This window comes from Hyperolius riggenbachi, chromosome 10, assembly GCF_040937935.1.
Source record: "Hyperolius riggenbachi isolate aHypRig1 chromosome 10, aHypRig1.pri, whole genome shotgun sequence".
NCBI classification, from domain to species: Eukaryota; Metazoa; Chordata; class Amphibia; order Anura; family Hyperoliidae; genus Hyperolius; species Hyperolius riggenbachi.
The window spans coordinates 79,643,899-79,656,874 of record NC_090655.1 but is presented as its reverse complement, the minus strand read 5'-3'; the positions used below and the strand labels follow the sequence as shown (position 1 = coordinate 79,656,874).

At 47.1% G+C, this 12,976-nt stretch overlaps 1 protein-coding gene across 1 annotated transcript in view; it reads left to right on the top strand.

Moving 5' to 3' along the window:
- The window catches only part of STYK1 (serine/threonine/tyrosine kinase 1), a 115,631-nt gene that overhangs the window by 86,200 nt on the left and 16,455 nt on the right, over positions 1 to 12,976 (top strand). The window lies entirely within an intron of this gene.

Sequence of the window (12,976 nt, the reverse complement as noted above, 5' to 3'; positions counted from 1 at the left end):
CAGTGTGTTGTGCGGCCTCCGGTTCCCATTTGTTTGTATTGGCCGGATGGTGCAGTCCGGCTCCGCCCCGGATACGGCTGCCGGAGGGGCCGGATGAAAAAATAGCGCATGTTGGAACGGAGGCCGGAGTCCGGATCCGGCCCGGATCCGGTCCGGCTCCGGTTCTGCAGAACGGACCCATGTGAACGGACGCATAGGCTTTAATTGCTATGCCGTGCGTCCGTTCCGTCCGTTCTGCAGGCGGTGCGGCTCCGGCACGGCGATTCCGGAGGGCCACCGCAAGTGTGAACCGGGCCTTACCTTCATTCTGCTGTGGGTGCCAGTAAGACTGAGTTCATACTAGGCAGGGCTGTGGAGTTGGAGTCAAAATCAGGGCAATTTTGGACACCCGGAGTCGAAGTTGGAGTCGGAGTCGTTGATTTCATAAACTGAGGAGTCTGAGTCGGATGATTTTTGTACAAAATCCACAGCCCTGTTAAGTATTAGACTAAGGAGTCGGAGTCAGAGTCGAGGAGTCGGAGTCGGAGCCATTTTGGGTACCTGGAGTCGGAGTCGTGGTTTCATAAACTGAGGAGTCGGAGTTGGAGTCGGAAGGCTTTTGTACCGACTCCACAGCCCTGATACTAGGTCCATTAACCTGCATTTTTTCGACCAAGAGACAAATCTCTCTCTAATCGATTCTAATTCGAGATAGATCTGCTGGCTGCCAATACACTACAGTTTCCCATTCAATTTCATGCTGAAATCAGGGCTTGTGATTGATCCGGCTGCCTTTCCCACCTGACACTATCCCCCTAATGTAAATGTCCCCTCCCCCCCCCCCCCTCCCCATGCCCAGTGCAAGTGCACTGGGGGACATTTAACATTAGGGCGGACAGCGCCGGGGGTTTTGTCTCGTTCGTCGCTCGTCCCGCTATCGTACGCCATTACGGCTGCTCACCCAATCGAGCAACTTTGCCCTGCGTCTTGCAGCATGTACGATCGACTAATGCAACCAATTTCATCTCGAAATTGGTTGTATTGTCAGTCGGGCACACACTTGGCAGCACCGATTTACATCCAATTCAATTATAATAATCGAATCGGATGGTCGATCGGCCGCCGAGTCATCTGATGTATGGCTACCTTTAGAGGCTGGATAACCAGGCAACTGGTATTGCTTAAAATGAAACAAATATGGCAGCCTCCATATCCCTTTCACTTCCGTTGTCCTTTAAATCACATAAAGGAAATTAGTGTGTGAATATATTTTAAACTAAATGTATGCAAAACTGAACTATTTGATTTTTTTATTTTTTTTCATTCAGGCCAGTTTCAATATAATTGACAGTATAAAACTAAAATACTTTTATATTGTGTAGATACTGTATGTTGCTGGAGGCGCCCGATGTTGAATGAATATGTATAAAAATGTATAAACAATATCCACTAAGGACCTTTGCAAGTTATCCTACCTTGCAAATGCCTCGGACAGGAAAAAAGGGATCGTAGAGATCAGGATAAAATTCAAAACCTTTTTAATTTTGTACTTGACAACACGTTTCATGGCAAGAGCCACTTCCTCAGGTCAGTAACCGTGCCTCCGACTGGAGTGTCGGTGAGCCCGGGTGCAGTTAGATCGCTGATATTAAAATACTTTCTCAGCACCTAGGAAATACAAAAGTATGTAAGAATGGATAAGAAAAGTGATTTTCAAACTTACAGCCCATTTCTATCTAAGAACCGCATCTTGCTGTAGAGATTGTGTGTAGATTGCTGGCTGTCTTGCGGTCATGTCATCCTGTTCCTGTTCATCATGACAGTGTATGTTAGCTCAGCAACGCTATCTCGGTAAGGTTTGATATTCATGGGATTCATTGCTGAACAATCCTTTTGTTGTTCTGTTTTGTGGAGAACCGTGAATTCTCCATCTCATTCATGATCTGACTCACATTTCAGATTATGGCTTCATCATCTTTTAATGATAGGAAGTCTTTTTGCTATCTGTTATTGCTTTGATCTGCCTCCCAACTGTACATTACTGGCCTGAGATCTATGCATCAGACTATAGGACTGATATATTTAGGGTCTTTTGAGCTGGATAACATTTAAGAACAATGAAAAAAAAAGTAGGTGCTTGCTTTAGTAGATTAGTAGATCTGGATTGGATTTTTGTTCTCATTGAACAATCCTATGCTGTCTCTCTTTATAGCAGCAATTGCCTTTTTTTCCCTTCAAATATCCAATTGGATTCTTGAACAATTCTATTTTTTTTTAGCTTGGTAGAAGCAGTAGAGTGTTGTACTGTGTTAGTCATCAAGAAAAGCAAGAAGTTTTGAATCAGGATGATACGATTTATTGGTTAACTAACTTAGAGGTAAATAAAAAGTAAGCGGTTTTGGCTAATAAGCCTTCATCGGACTTGGTTGCTGCATATGAAGGAATCAAGTCCGATGAAGGCTTATTATTAGCCGAAAGCTCACTTTTTATTTATCTCCAAGTTCACCAATAAATGGTATCATCCTGATTCAAAACTTCCTTTTTTTTTTTAGTTTGTAAAGCCTGATTGAGAATTTTGAAATAAAAAAAACAAAACAAAAAAAAGAACCCTACGTTTTCCCTTTCTAGTATCAGGATGTGGATCTCACTGTCTGCCTTGTGTTTTTAGCTTTGTCCCTGAGATGCCCAAAACTCATATTTTGTTGTTTTTTTTTCACTTTTTTTATGTAATGTCTTTCCAGTAGCTCATGAGCTATCTCACTTACTTACAGAGTAACTTTTCAGAGCACAGCAAGTAGAAAAATCCCCACAAAATAAAAAGTACCTGAATAACTATAGCTTGACATTGCCTTTTCACCTTATCTGCAGTACTATTTATACATACTAGGTGTGGACATGTATTATACTGATATGTTGGAAAATTTGTCATTCACATGAACAGCTATATGCATCAGGGCCCTTGTGACTCTGTGTTAAAGGGCAACTGTAGTGAGAAGAATATAGAGGCTGACATATTTATTTCCTTGTAAATGATGCCAGTTGCCTTGCAGTCTTTTTGATCTATTCTTTTGGCAAATGTAGTATCTGAGTCAAAACCCTGGAACAAGCATGTGGCTAATCCCATAAAACCTGAATCAGCTGAGTCAGAGTACCCGATCTGCTGCATGCTTGTTCAGAGTCTATGGCCAAAAGTATTAGAGACACAGGATCAGGAGAACTGCCAGGCAACTTGTAATGTTTTTTAAGGAAATAAATATTGCAGCCAGGGTCAGATTTACTGTAAGGCACTGTAGGCACGTGCCTACAGGCGCCGGATGATGGAGAGCCGGCTCCCTTCCTCTTTACCTATTCAGAGCGTAAATTAAAGGTTACTTACCCAAGTCTCGGCATTCTACTGATAGAGATGTAGCGAAAGGTTCGCCAGCGAATGGTTCTAGGCGAACTTTGGGGGTTCGCATTCGCCTGCACCAGGCGAACTTTTGCGGAAGTTCGATTCGCCCCATAATACACTATGAGGGTCAACTTTGACCCTCTGCATCACAGTCAGCAGGCACATTGTAGCCATTCAGACTACACTAAGCCCTATAGCCCCACCCCCCCCCCTTATATAAGGCAGGCTCGCTGGCCATGACACTCACGCGTGTGCCTGCTGCAAATAGACAGACTAGGGAGAGCTGCTGCAGATTTTTTCTCCTAGGGAAAGATTAGTTAGGCTCTTGGCTTGCTCCTGTCTGATTGTTATTGCTAAAATAGCATACTGGGACACCTACCTATGCCTACCTAACTACTGGGGCACCTACTTACCTATACGGGGACACCTACCTACCTACCTATACTAGGGGACCTACCTATGCCTAGCTAACTCCTGAGGCACCTACCTATGCCTACCTACCTATACTGGGACTCCTACCTATGCCTACCTACCTATACTGAGTCTCTTACCTATGCCTAGCTAACTACTGGGACACCTACCTATGCCTACCTACCTATACTGGGACTCCTACCTATGCCTAGCTAACTACTGAGGAGTTTGGTGTGTCAGTGTGAAGCAGTACTCTAATTACACTCCCTGATTGATGTATACCCATGCAAGATGTTTGAAAGCACTTTAGGCCTGCAATTTAGCATTCAATGTGATTTCTGCCCTTAAAACGCTGCTTTGCGTCAAATCCAGATTTTTCCCCGGGACTTTGGGCATGTATCCCACTCCGCCATGCCCCCCTCCAGGTGTTAGACCCCTTGAAACATCTTTTCCATCACTTTTCTGGCCAGCATATTTTTTTCTATTTTTCAAAGTTCGCCTCCCCATTGAAGTCTATTGCGGTTCGCGAACTTTTACGCGAACCGAACCTTCCGCGGAAGTTTGCAAACGGAGTTCGCGAACCTAACATCGGAGGTTCGCGACATCTCTATCTACTGATGACATCTGCCTTCAGTCAGAGGCACCTCTAGCTACCTAATACTGAGGTTCCTCTTGCTACCAAATACTAAAGGGCACCTGTAGCTACCTATGACAGGATAGGTAAGTAAAGGAGTAGTGACAGCTGGGCCAGCCAGTACACTTACAATACGGTTTGGTGGGGGTTTGTAGGTCCATGGAGGGGGAAGTGTAGGTGCCTATAGGCTCCTGTGCTTTAAATCTGGACCTGATGGCAGCCTCCATATCAATCTCACCTTGGGTTCCTTTAAATCATTCCTGTGTTAAAATCCCCTTCATCCACTACTCAGTTTATCTTCAAGATTCCCAGCAGGTTGGATCACTTTAAACTACACCGGAACTGGGAGGGATATGGAGGTTGAAAAATGTATGGAGGTTGACATATCTGCCTAGGTATCCTGCTGATCCTCTGCCCCAATTAGTTTCACCCATAGACCCTGAGCAAGACCCTAAACAACTTAAGACTGAACAGCGAGAACTTATGACTGAAGTCTGACTAGATTGCCCACATGCTTGTTTCAGGTGCGTGGCTCAGATATTAAAGAGACTCTGTAACATGAAAAAGATCCCCTGGGGGGTACTCACCTTGGGTGGGGGAAGCCTCTGGATCCTAATGAGGCTTCCCACGCCGTCCTCTGTCCCACGGGGGTCTCGCTGCAGCCCTCTGAACAGCCGGCGACAGGCCCGACCTGTAATTTCAATATTTACCTTTGCTGGCTCCAGCGGGGGCGCTGTGGCTGCTTTCCTCTCCGAACTACACGGAAATACCCGATCTCAGTCGGGTCCGCTCTACTGCGCAGGCGCCGGAAACTTGCGCCTGTGCAGTAGAGCAGACCCGACGGCGATCGGGTATTTCCGTGTAGTTCGGAGAGGAAAGCCGTCAGAGCGCCTGCGCAGAAACCAGGAAGGTAAATATTACGTCACGGCTGCACGGAGGGCTGCAGCGAGACCCCCGTGGGACAGAGGACAGAGGACGGCGTGGGAAGCCTCATTAGGATCCGGAGGCTTCCCCCACCCGAGGTGAGTACCCCCCAGGGGATTTTTTGAGGTTACAGATCCTCATTAAGGTACACTGGTCGATTTGCCATCAGATCCGACCAACAGATAGATTCCTTTCTGATCGAATCTGATCAGAGAGGGATCATATGGCTGCCTTTACTGCAAACAGATTGTGAATCGATTTCAGCATGAAACCGATCACAATCTGTGAAGCTGCTGCCGCCCCCTTCCCCCGCATACATTACCTGCTCCGACCGGTGCGTGTCCCCTGGTCTCCGCTGTCTTCTCCGTGCTCGGCTCCTCCAACTTCACTGAACTTCCTGCCAGGGAAGTTTAAACAGTAGAGGGCACTCTACTGTTTAAACTTCCTGCCGGGACAGGAAGTTCAGTGGGCCTGGAGGAGCCGATCACGGAAAAGGGACAGTGGACACCAGGGGACACGCGCCGTCCGGAGTAGGTAATGTATTGCCGCTAGCGTCGGTCGTCGGGCATTCGAACGCCGCTATCGACACACTCCCGACCCGCCGGCGATTGAGCGAAATCTTCCGCACGGACGGATCGACGGGAATCGATGGGAACGATTGATTTTGGAAGGAAATTGATCGTTCTGTCAGCGTTTTCGCAACGACTTCACAGCAGATTCAATCACAGTGATCGAATCTGTTGTATATCGGTGGGAAAATCGTTAGGTGTATGGGCCCCTTTACTGGAGCCAAAGAGATCAGCAGGATGCCAAGCAAGAGGTATTGTTTAACCTTCCTGGCGGTATGCCCGAGCTGAGCTCAGGCTATGCCGCCGGAAGGCACCGCTCAGGCCCCGCTGGGCCGATTTACATAATTTTTTTTGCTACACGCAGCTAGCACTTTGCTAGCTGCATGTGCAATCCGATTGCTGCCGCTACCCGCCGATGCGCCGCTATCCATTGTGCCGCAGCCGCCCCCCCCCCAGACCCCGTGCGCTGCCTGGCCAATCAGTGCCAGGCAGCGCTGTGGGGTGGATCGGAGTCCCCTTTGACGTCACGACGCTGAGGACGTCGGTGACGTCATCCCGCCCATCGCCATGGCGACGGGGTAAGCCCTCCAGGAGATGCCGTTCTTTGAACTGGATCTCCTGATCTCCGATCGCCGGAGGGGCTGGGGGGATGCCGCTGAGCAGTGGCTATCATGTAACATTAAACAAAACAAAAAAACGGCTTTGCTGCCCCCTGGTGGATTTTTCATAAACCGCCAGGAGGGTTAAAAGGAAATAATATGGCAACCTCCATAAACCTCTCACTTGAGGTGTACTTTAATCAAATCAACCAGTGATCTGTTCTCCTCCACAGACTGCTTCACAAACGTTGTTTAGATTTTAGATAGCTTATCAATCAAAACTTTGATCATTGTGGCTTTGCTCCAAAAGGGGATGAGCTATGGGGGATTGATGGCTTCATAGAGTTGTATGGCATAGATTGGTAAAAAGCTAGCAGTTGTTTCAGTTCCTTTAACTTGTGAGTTAAATTGAGTGGTGCAGTGTGGTAAAATGTTGGCCACTTTTCCTGATCTAAAGGCTCATACACATGTCCAACCAGCCTGATTGTCATCTGATTTTGGTCTGTTGGACGACAATGTGTAGCAACGACTAGACGAGCAACTGATAACAGGTGGACCAACTCACATGACTGTTGGGCTGATATTGTGCAGTTGGCAGCTGTACAAAGTCGTTTGAATGACTTGCTTGTTTTGAATGAGGCCATGTTGTGCAGCCCCTCCTTGCGCAGTTTGCAATTGAGCTGGTCACTTAATCGGTTGGTGTGCGGAAAATACAAGACATTTAAATGGTTTGTCGCCATATCGGTCATGCCGTGGTGTTGGTTGTGCAATTGGCGCCCATGCTTGGATACCCCACATTTCTGGCATATTACTTGAACTGAAGTAGCATCATCAGTCACAAAACGCGTTCTCTGAAGTGCTTAATAAACGGTGAAAAACTTTTTAAATTGAGTTTTGTGAGCCTACTTACAAGGTAAGGTCTGGAAATCTTACCAGACCTAGTTAATTTTTTTTTTTTTTTAGAGTTTTATATTATGTAATTGTGCAAAACCCTTTTTATGGACGCCTCCTACATGTGCTTTGGTTGTGCACTTTGTTCGATGTGTGTACGAGCCTTAAAGCGGACCTGAACTCAGAAGGTCCTCTCTGATATAAAAAATAAACAGCAGCATATTAAAGGACTACTGTAGGGGGGAAAAGAGTTGAACTTACCTGGGGCTTCTAATGGTCCCCCACAGACATCCTGTGCCCGCGCAGCCACTCACCGATGCTCCGGTCCCCACCTCCGGTTCACTCTTGGAATTTCCGACTTCAAAGTTGGAAAACCACTACGCCTGCGCAGCCGTGCCCTCACTACCGCTGACGTCACAGGAGTGTATTGCTCAGGCCCAGTACAGTCTGCGCCTGCACAGTATGCTCCTGGTGATGTCAGCAGGAGCAGGGACATGGCCACGCAGGTGCAGTGATTTTCCGACTTTAAAGTGTAAAAATTCCAGAAATGAACCGGAGGTGGGGACCTGAGCATTGGTGAGTGGCTGCACAGGCACAGGATGTCTGTGGGGGACCATTAGAAGCCCCGGGTAAGTTCAACTCTTTTTTTTCCCCCTAGCACCCCCCAACAGTTGTCCTTTAACCTTTAAACAAAAAACGTTTATTTGTTACAGCTGATACAAATCCTAAAATAAATCTTCACTGTCTCTACTTCCTGATTCATGTAAGTAGACATATTGTTTAGAGCCTGTGCTTTCAAATAAGCTTATCTGCCATCTCTACCGTGGCAGTCGGGATTAAACAGGCCAAACTCTCTAAAAACATACAGGGTGCATTCCTCTATGGTTTCCTGCTTTCCTGTGCAAGAGTTCAGGTCCACTTTAAGTGTTTTACTGATATGACTAGGTGCTTCCTGTCTAGTATTGGCTTGTCTGACTACATACAGTTCTGTCTATTTTGGCACATCTAACACCGTATCATGGAACACCCAGTCCCCGTCTTCAGGGTGTGCCAGTCCAAGAAAGGCCACCTTCAAGCCATCACATCAACCTTCCACATAGTAAGAAGATATTCCTCAATTATATAATGACACAGAGACATTTATAGTACTTATACTAGGAAATAAATGTATGCTCTAAACTTTAATGACGTTTGCTTCCAGTGTGTGTGAAACGAATGCTAACAATACTTTTCTTTACAGTCCTTGGACTTTACAAATTCAAATCTTGTAAAACATTCTGTTGAAACCATATCAAATCTTGTAAAGCATTCTGTAGACAAGGTCTCTAAACAAAGGAAAGCTCCTTCTGACTTTATTACTGTTGAATGTAATACAATGACAATGATTAAAAGGGCTTAAAAACAGTTGCCATCTACACATATTATTGTGTCTAAAGAGGAGATTTACAGCTTATATTACTCTTTGTTTGCCAGATGTGACTATTAGGTCCCACAAACCTGTTTGCCTGCAGAGTGTATCACATTTGTAGTGTTGTCTCACACACACTAAAGCAGGGGTGTCAAACTCAAATACATGGTGGGCCGAAATTTAACACTAGGACCTAGTCGTAGGCCAACCTCGATGTCTACTGGCCACCTTCCTCCTTTATAAAGTTTCCAGGTGTCTAACGGCCTCCTCATAACCCCATATACAGTTCCCTAATGTCTAGTGACCCTCCCTACTCTATACAGTTCCCTAGTGTTTTTGCTTTCCCCCTACCTCCCCCATATGGTTTCCCTGGTGTTCTAGGGCTTCACCTCCAATGTAGCTTTCCTGGTGGCCTAGAGTGGGCCAAACATAATGCAAAGTGGGGAAACCCCCTTGGGGGCCAAATTGAATGGCTCTGGGGGAAATGTACATGTCTGACATGTATGCACTAAAGGATCAAACTCGTTGTCACAAGGGGAGTGCAACAGGCTTAAAAGAGGGATGGCGCCCTCTATGCATTATTCAACAAAGTAAAGAGCTGGCATATCCAAGGAAAATCTTTATTGGTTGCATGTAAAAGCATATGGCCAACGTTTCGGAGCCAGGTAGGGCCCCTTAATCAAGGCAATATTTGCTCGGAGGCAAACATCTGTCTTTTGCTGCAAGTCAGCTCCTGTTAGGGAGGTGGGAATCAAACTCCTCTAAGCACTCGTGTCCAGCGATGTGTTCTCAGCGGGCAGCATCATCAGACAACAGCAACAGTCCTTGGACTTAACAAACTCAAATCTTGTAAAATATTCTTTTGAAACCATATCAAATGTTGTCAAACATTCTGTGGACACGGTATCTAAACAAAGGAACATTCCTTTTGACTTTATTACTGTTGAATGTAATACAATGACAATGATTAGAAGGGCTTAAAAAACAGTTGGCACCTACACATATTGTGCGAAAGGTGGAGATTTATACAGCTTCTATTACAATTTGTTTGCCAAATGTGTCTGTTAGGGTGCACAAACCCGTTTGCCTGCAGAGTGTACCTGTTCTAAAGGTATCTACAAACATCAGATGGTGGGTAAGGACCATAGGCAAACAACAAAATGGAGTCACTATTGCAAATAGAATAATTAGGCAACACCCCCCCCTTCCCCGAACACTTTTATGCTGACTGTCCCCCAAATAATATAACTAGGAAGCAGGTCCCCCAAATGACACAAGCAGCAAAGCCCTACATTACTTAAAGACTACTTCCAGTGTTAAATAGAGAGCCTGCAGTGTAGTGTAATGCTGGTCTCTATTGCTGGTGCCAGGATAGATGGTGGTAGGGTTCATTTTACACCCACTTGCCCATAATTAATTAATGAAAGAAACCCTGCCCCCCTCCATCTGTAGGACGGTCTTGACCGGGTTTCCCCAAAGTCTTCTGAAGCTCGTGGGGCCACCTGATTACCGCAGCCCACCCCCTGCATAGCAGCAACCAATGAGGCTATGGCTGCTGAGCTGAGGGCGGGCTGCGAGGAGCAGGTAGGGATGGCCACAGAAGACCTGAGAAAAAATAATGCCACATCAGCTTTGCTGCAGATGGGAGTTCCTTATTAATTAAATACTGCTGAGCGGGTGAGTTATTAACCCTATCGCCACCTGCACACCTGCTGGGCACTGAGAATACATCAGCACAGGCAGTTGGGAGGCATCCATCTCTTGGAGTGACAGCTGATGTGACCGCAACCGTGCTCAGACATGATATGAGATGGTTCTTTGCTGCTGTGTGACTGCACCCCGTGTCAAACACTGACACGTGTGGGGCTACAAATGCCATAGCCGGGATGTGCTCACTGGCCAGCAGATGGGAGCCTGTGCTGTAGTGGTAATGTAGTAGCAGCAGAGTATTGTACAAGAATAAAGTAATGTTAATGATCACCTTGGTATGCGACTTGCAATGCTTGACAAATCCATTCCCATCCCCCATGCACAACAGCAGCCCCTGGGCATACGTGGTATGTGTACGGCGCCGGTGAGCTGGGTACAGGAAATTCCCGGCGGCCTAAAATACTATTCCCCATCCAAGTCATTGCAACTTGGAGGGAGATGTAATTTGGGATCTGGCAATCCCCGGAGCTCTTACACGCCCCACCAGTATAGCATTACTACTATTGGAAGCCTAATTTTGGAACTAAGCCCCATGCACCGAAACCACCTGCTTCGGCCTCTGGGGCCACCAAACAAAATTATCACGAGACTTCCAGAATTATAATGTACTCCTATGAAAAAAATCCGAATGGCCTTACAAGAAAAAAACTCATCCAAAGTCTCCGGGCAATAAGGGCGTTGGGCTATACTGGGATGTCCTCAAAACCATGGATCGGTTGTGACCTCCGCTTGCCGGCAACACACTTCTCTTCAACGGCCAATCGTATATGATCTCTGTGTTAGAATCCACCTTTAGCACCGCCTTCCAGAGCTGGAGGCTGAAATCTTCTCATGTACAGTAGTTCAGTGTGTGCACTTCCCCTTGCAGTCTCCACAAAGTGAACCTTAAAGGGGAACTGAAGAGAGAGGTATATGGAGGCTGTCATGTTTATTTCCTTTTAATCAATACCAGTTGCCTGGCAGCCCTGCTGGTCTATTTCTCTGCAGTAGTATCTGATTAAAACCAGAAACAAGCATGCAGCTAGTCTTGTCAGATCAGACTTATAAGTCTGAACCACTGAAACACCTGATCTGCTGCATGCTTGTTCAGGGGCTATGGCTAATAGTATTAGAGGCAGAGGATCAGCAGGGCTGCCAGGCAACTGGTATTGTCTAAAAGGATATAAACATGACAGCCTCCATATACCTCTCTCTTCAGTTCCCCTTTAAAGCAGGCCTGAACTCAGAACGGCCTTTCTGCTCTAAAAGATACAGAACGGCATATTAACTTTTAAACAAAAAACATTTCTTTGGTACAGCTGAGGCAAATCCTAAAATACATCTGCAATACTTCCTGATTCATGGAAGCAGACATATTGTTAACAGCCTGTGCTATCAAATGAGCTTATCTGCCATCTTTGCTGCGACAGTCATGTGACACCGGGGAGAGATCAGATTACAACTTGTAATGAGGGGGAATTAAACAGGCTAAACTCGCTAAATACATAGAGGGGGTGCATTTCTCTGTTTTCCTTTTGTCCTGTGCAAGAGTTCAGGTCCACTTTAACTGATGCATAAAAAAAGCGTTTCACTAAGGCCCGGTTCACACTTGCGGTGGCCCTCCGGAATCGCCGTGCCGGAGCCGCACCGCCTGCAGAACGGACGGAACGGACGCACAGCATAGCAATTAAAGCCTATGCGTCCGTTCACATGGGTCCGTTCTGCAGAACCGGAGCCGGACCGAATCTGGGCCGGATCCGGACTCCGGCCTCCGTTCCAACATGCGCTATTTTTTCATCCGGCCCCTCCGGCAGCCGTATCCGGGGCGGAGCCGGACTGCACCATCCGGCCAATACAAACAAATGGGAACCGGAGGCCGCACAACACACTGGCTGAGAAATCCGGATCTTCTACCCCACTTCCTATGCGGATTTTTGCGGCGATATTGGCTGGGGACACATGGGCAAGCATTTTGGAGTGGAGCAGCACGAGCTGGAGGTGTTGGCAGGATGTTGGCAGCATGTCGGAGGTGGAGGTGAGTGCTAAACAGCAGAGGGCCTGATTCCACAGGTCCCCCTTCTGCTGACCTCCCAGACCCCAACATTTTTTTTTTTTTTTACGTATATTTTGCCAAACGGATCCGGATCGCATCCTGATTACCACCTGATGCAACCTGACCGGATCCGGATCGGATCCGGATCAGAACCGTCCGTTTCCGATCCGGATCCGGTCCGGATCCGGTCAGGTCATCCGGTCCGTTTGGCAAACAACCGCTAATGTGAACCGGGCCTACCTGGGGCTTCTACCAGCCCCCTGCAGCCACCCTGTGCTTTCGCCGTCCTGGAACGATGCTCCAGTCCACCGCCACAGCTTAGTTTCATTTTCGTGGGAATGGCCGTACACAGCCAGGGCCGGTCCACTGCTTCTGCACGGACCTGGCCGTGTACGACCTCGCTCACACTCATGTCACCGTCCCACGCA